We start from the raw sequence: 6,119 nt of genomic DNA on the forward strand, positions 1-6,119 counted from the left end.
CCTTGGAGGCCCGGATGGCATCCTCTGTGTGGTTTCAAATGTCACGTGCCTCCACAGCCCAGTCTGCCACCCTAGAATTATTTTTTTTTAAATGTGGTCAATTTAACGTGGTGGATCCACCTGAGGAAGGTAGCTGTCTGCTGCCGAAACACGTAGTGGTTCAATAAAAGGTTTGTTTACCACTAATCTATTGCAGTGTGCTCTATAGCCATAGCCCTCCATAAATTGACCACACTTTTTCCAAAAAAGTTTACATTCCCCTTGAGGGATTGTGGCTGGAGCAACTTGGGGCCATAGAGCTAATCTTCAGGCAACAGGACCTGAAGTGAAGTCACATCCTGTGAACTTGCATCACGTGACTGGATCTTGGGCCCACCTGACCAGACCAGGAAGCACAGCACAGGAGCAGTCTCAGAGCAACAGAGCAGGATTGCACAGAGAGGTCCGCTACCTGTGTTGTGCAGGGATGCACAACCCTTCCAGATGACAGGCTAATCCCCCCACCTTCCATTGCAACATCCCAAACCACCTGGTGCTTCTTATGCTGCGATCTTCCATGCTTATTGTCTTACCCTAGAATCGGTGGAGGTCATGGGCATGGGCATGGGCACAGGGAAACGTGGATGTTGGCCGTAGTTAAAAAGGAATAGAGTCTGACCAGTGTAGTCGGCTATGGCATTGTTCAGTGAAAACTCCGCCCATGGTAGTAAGAATGCTCAGTCATCCTGCCTGGCCGAAACAAAATGTCGAAGGTATGTGTCCAGGGTCTGGTTGGCTCTCTCTGCCAACCCATTCGTCTCGGGATGATACACTGAAGAGAGATTCATCTTTAATGCTGAGTAGACGACAGCTTTCTCCAGAACCGAGATGCAAACTGGTGACACAGGTCACTGACAATTTTGCCTGGCATACCAGTTAGGCAGAAAACAAAACATACTTGATTATCAATGCCGCCATTTTGGAAAAATGGTCGGTGACTACACAGATAACGGTGCAGCTACGAGACTTGGGTAAGCCCACCACGAAGTCCATCCCGACCATTTCCCAGGGCCTGTCTGCCACCGGCAGGAGGTAAAGTAACCCATGAGGCCATTGTCAAGGGGACTTATTCTTGGCACAGGAGACACATGCCCGGATATAGTCTCCAACTTCACAGGCCATATGCGGCCACCAATACGTCCTCGCCAGGAGCTCAGATGTCCTCTTAGTCCCAAAATGTCCACCCACCCTGAAGGAGTGGGCCCATGAGAGAACCTCCGGTTGCAAATTAGGTGGAAAAAAGTCTTGCCTGGAGGCACAGACTCTAGGGAAACCAGGGCCACAGTTCTCAGGCTCTCAGAAGGGACAATAAGCCAAGGCTCCTCCTCTTCCTTCTCTGATGACGGTAAGGAGCGGGAGAGAGCATCGGCACGAGTGTTCTTCTCCCGGAGAGAAAATGGAGGGTGAAGTGGAACCAGGAGAAGAACAGGGACCATCTGGCCTGGTGAGAGTTTAGCTGCTAGGCAGTTTTAAATATACCACATTTTTGTGGTCGTTGAATACTTGGAAGGGATAGTGAGCCCCCTCCAGGAGGTGTCTCCACTCCGAAAAGGCCAAATTCATGGCTAGCAACTCCCTGTCCCTGATGGAATAATTCCTCTCTGCCGGTGAGAATGTCTTGGAGAAGAAAGGATACTCCTGACCTTAAGCATCCTTCTGGAAGAGGACTGCTCCAGCACCGACAGAAGAGGCATCCACCTCCATGATAAATGGTTTATCAACATCGAGGCGATGTAAAATGGGAGCGCTAGCAAAGTGTGACTTGATAGAGAGGATCACAATTTGGGATTTGCTCCCTTCTTGGTGAGGGCAACCAGGGGAGCTACCAAGGTTGAGAAGTGGGGAATGAACTGGCGATAATAGTTGATGAACCCCATAAAAGCGGCACCATTTTGAACAAATGGGAATCTTGCCAGTCCATCACAGCCTGCAGCTTGTCAGGATCCATGGCCAACCAACGGGCGGAGATGATACAGCCCAGGAAAGCCAAGGATTCCTGCTCAAACACACACTTCTCCCACTTGGCATAGAGGGAGTTTGCCCGTAAGAGGTTGAAGACTTTGCAACTATCACTCTGGTGGGAGTATATATCTGGAGAGTAGATGAGAATATCATTCAGATAGACTACGACTGAGGTGGTGAGTAGGGTTGAGCGACTTTTATTTTTATAGGATCGGGTCGGGTTTCACGAAACCCGACTTTCTCAAAAGTCGGGTCGAGTGAAATCGGCCGATAATATAAAAAAGTCGGGGTCGGGGTCGGCCGAAACGCGAAACCCAATGCAGTGCAATGGGATACTATGGTTCCCAGGTTCTGAAGGAGAGGAAACTCTCCTTCAGGCCCTGGGATCCATATTTACGTGTAAAATAAAGAATTAAAATAAAAAAAATTGATATACTCACCCTCTGATGCACCCTGGTAGTAACCGGCATCTTCCGTTCCTAAAAATGGCGCTTGAAAGACCTTTCGAATGCTTCACGGCTTGTGATTGGTCGCGGCGGCCCACGTGACCGCTGAGCGACCAATCACAAGCCGGTGACGTAATTCTCAGGTCCTGTTCTGGTTCTCAGGTACATGAGAATTACGTCACGGCTTGTGATTGGTCGCTGAGCGGTCACGTGGGCCGCCACGACCAATCACAAAGCCGTGACATCATCGGAAGGTCCTTCACGCGTTCATTCTTAAGAAGGAAGGCTGCCGGAAAAAGCAGGGCGCGTCCGAGGGTGAGTATATACCTAATAGGAATATACTCACCCTCGGACGCGCCCTGCTTCTTTCCGGCAGCCTTCCTTCCTAAGAATGAGCGCGTGAAGGACCTTAGATGATGTCGCGGCTTGTCCATGTGACCGCTCGTGACCAATCACAAGCCGCGACGTCACCGCAGGTCATTCACGCGCTCATTCTTAGGAAGGAAGCCTGCCGGTTAGTACCAGGGCCCGTCCGAGGGTGAGTATATCAATATTTTTTATTTTGATTCTTTATTTTACACATTAATATGGATCCCAGGGCCTGAAGGAGAGTTTCCTCTCCTTCAGACCCTGGGAACCATAGTATCCCATTGCACTGCATTGGGTTTCGTGTTTCGGCCGACCCCGACCCCGACTTTTTTATAGGATCGACCGATTTCACTCGACCCGACTTTTGAGAAAGTCGGGTTTCGTGAAACCCGACCCGATCCTATAAAAATAAAAGTCGCTCAACCCTAGTACTGAGACATTGCCTCTGTCTCAGGGAGAGATAACAGATAGACTCGACTCTGGGGAGGCTCAGCACCAGGCAAGAGGTCAATAGGACAGTCATAGGGGCGGTGAGGCGGAAGAGTCTCCGCATGTCATGTCGAACGCTGTTCAGATCAGGTAGTTCGACAGACAGCGGTAATTCCGCTTTTGACCACTATGTGCTCATTGGCGTCGGCTAGATTTTATCTAGCTGTTCCGGGGTTAATTTACCTGATCCTCGGATTGGAAGCTGGGCCATGCCATTGCCTTTAAATAGTTCTCCTGATCATTGGGCGTCGCCGATTATAGCTTCTGTCTTGTGCGTTGTTATCTCGGTCTGGAGTGGAGAGCTGGTTGTTGGAGATTCGTTGCTGGTGGTGTATTTTCCTTTGTCTTATTTACTCCTTCCTATATTTGTATTTATTTTGCCCTGCACATTTATAGTGTATTCCTGAGTGACTGCGGCATGGTGTATATTTTCCTTTATCCTTGTCTGTGCTAACTGTGGGTATTGGTGTATTACCTATTCACTGGGTGATGGGCAGAGGTTTCAGCCTAGGGTTGAAACAGGAGACAGGGTGAGGTTCGAGGCCTGGACATGCACACCATCAGTGTAAACTCCAGGTAGAGGGTCAGTCAGGATTTCCCTAGTCTGAGGGAAATTGCAGGGGCCCGGGTTATTAGCTCTCGCTCACCTAGTCTCCCCGTGACATTATAATCGGCCCAACAACAAAAAAGAAAAAAAAAGGGGTTTCTTTTTTTGTGTTTTGTCATGAATCCCATTACTTCCATAACCCGCCAGTTGGAGGCGCTGTCCCTACAGGTCACTGAGTTGAGGGGGGCAGTACAGCAACAGGGACTAGCAGTATCTAATGTGCAAGCTGGAGCGACGGGAAGAGTTGCTGAGCCTAAATTCCCTTTGCCTGAAAAATTTGCTGGGGAACGCAGTAAATTTGTTTCTTTTCGTGAAGCTTGCAAACTATATTTCCGTATGCGCCCGATCTCCTCGGGTAATGAGGCTCAGCATGTAGGCCTGGTGTTGTCATTGTTAAGCAGGGATCCCCAAGCATGGGCGTTTTCTTTGCCATCTGATTCTGCTGCATTTGACTCTGTGGAGAGTTTTTTTTCCTCTCTTGGAAAAATCTACGATGAACCTGACAGAATGGCTCTAGCAGAATCTAAGATACACACTATTCGCCAGGGGGAGCGAGTTGCAGAGGATTACTGTTCTGAATTTCGTCGCTGGGCGATCGATATACAATGGAATGATCCAGCATTGTGGAGTCAGTTTATTCATGGGGTTTCTGGAAGGGTTAAAAAAGCCGTTCTGATGTATGAGACTCCTGCTTCTCTAGATTCCGCTATGAGTCTGGTTGTCTGCATTGATCGCCGTTTGCGTCAGGGGGAGCATGAGACACCTCCTATGAGAGAGGGTTTAGGTTCACGTGAGGTTGCTGCAGGTGAGCCCACGGAGCCTATGCAAATCGCAAGGGTGTCACATGTGAAGCGTCGAGCCCCTGAGCTTAGGAAGCAGGGAGCCTGTTTTCACTGTGGTCATTTTATTAACATCTGTCCTCTGCTGTCTAAGAAAAACGCAACGGCGGAAAACTTCTAAGCTCAGAGGGTGTGGAGGAGACCAATCTGAGCTTATGTATATCCTCCATGGTGGTTTCTCAATGCATGCTCCCTGCTAAGGTTTTTATCACTGGCAGTGAGCTGCCAATTACTGTTTTTGTGGATAGTGGTTCAGCCACAAATCTCATTGATGAGGAGTTTGCGCGCACAGCAGGTTTTAGGATTGAAAAACTGTCTCATCCTATCCGTGTGGTCACCATCAATGCTGCTCCTCTCTCTCAGGGGGAGATTACTGAATTTGTGGCTGAGGTGAAACTCCACATTGGGGTTCTACATTCCGAGCGGGTTACATGTAAGGTGCTCAGGAATCTTCCTGCTCAGGTGGTTTTGGGTTTTCCTTGGTTGTCTATGCACAACCCGGTAATTGACTGGAAAACTCAGGACATAATTCAGTGGAGCGAGTTCTGCCAGGAGAATTGCCTGGCCACATGTGTGGCTGCGGTGACTTCAAGCGTTCCGGAGTCACTTCTGGATTTTGTGGATGTGTTCTCTGAGAAGGGTTGTTCAGAGTTGCCGCCACATCGTCCCTATGACTGTTCTATCAGGTTTAAACCAGGGGCCAAGTTGCCTAAAGCAAGGATGTTTAACATCTCCGGTCCGGAGAGACAAGCGTTAAAAGATTATATTGCTAAAAGCTTGAGCAAAGGGCACATCAGGCCATCATCCTCGCCAGTGGCAGCAGGGTTCTTCTTCGTGAAGAAGAAAGATGGCGGATTACACCCGTGTTTGGACTTCAGGGAGTTGAACCAGATTACGGTTCGTGATCCATACCCTATGCCACTGATACCAGATTTGTTCAACCAGGTGGCGGGTGCTAAGTGGTTTACCAAGCTTGACCTCAGGGGGGCGTACAACCTCATAAGAGTCCGTCAAGGTGATGAGTGGAAGACGGCTTTTAATACCCCTGAGGGTCATTTTGAAAATTTGGTGATGCCATTTGGGTTGACTAATGCACCAGCAGTGTTCCAACATTTCATCAATGATGTGTTCTCGCATGTTTTGGGGAAATAACGTTATCGTGTACCTAGATGACATTCTCATATATTCTTGCGACCGTGATGCTCATTTAGATCATGTCAGGCAGGTGTTACAGCTTCTCAGAGAGAATAAGCTGTATGCTAAACTTGAGAAATGTGTATTTTTTGTTCAGGAGTTGCCTTTCTTGGGTTATATTGTGTCTGCTTCTGGTTTTAAAATGGACGTCGCTAAGGTGCAAGCGGTGCTGCA

The sequence above is a fragment of the Ranitomeya variabilis genome, chromosome 5 (genome assembly GCF_051348905.1).
Source record: "Ranitomeya variabilis isolate aRanVar5 chromosome 5, aRanVar5.hap1, whole genome shotgun sequence".
NCBI lineage: Eukaryota > Metazoa > Chordata > Amphibia > Anura > Dendrobatidae > Ranitomeya > Ranitomeya variabilis.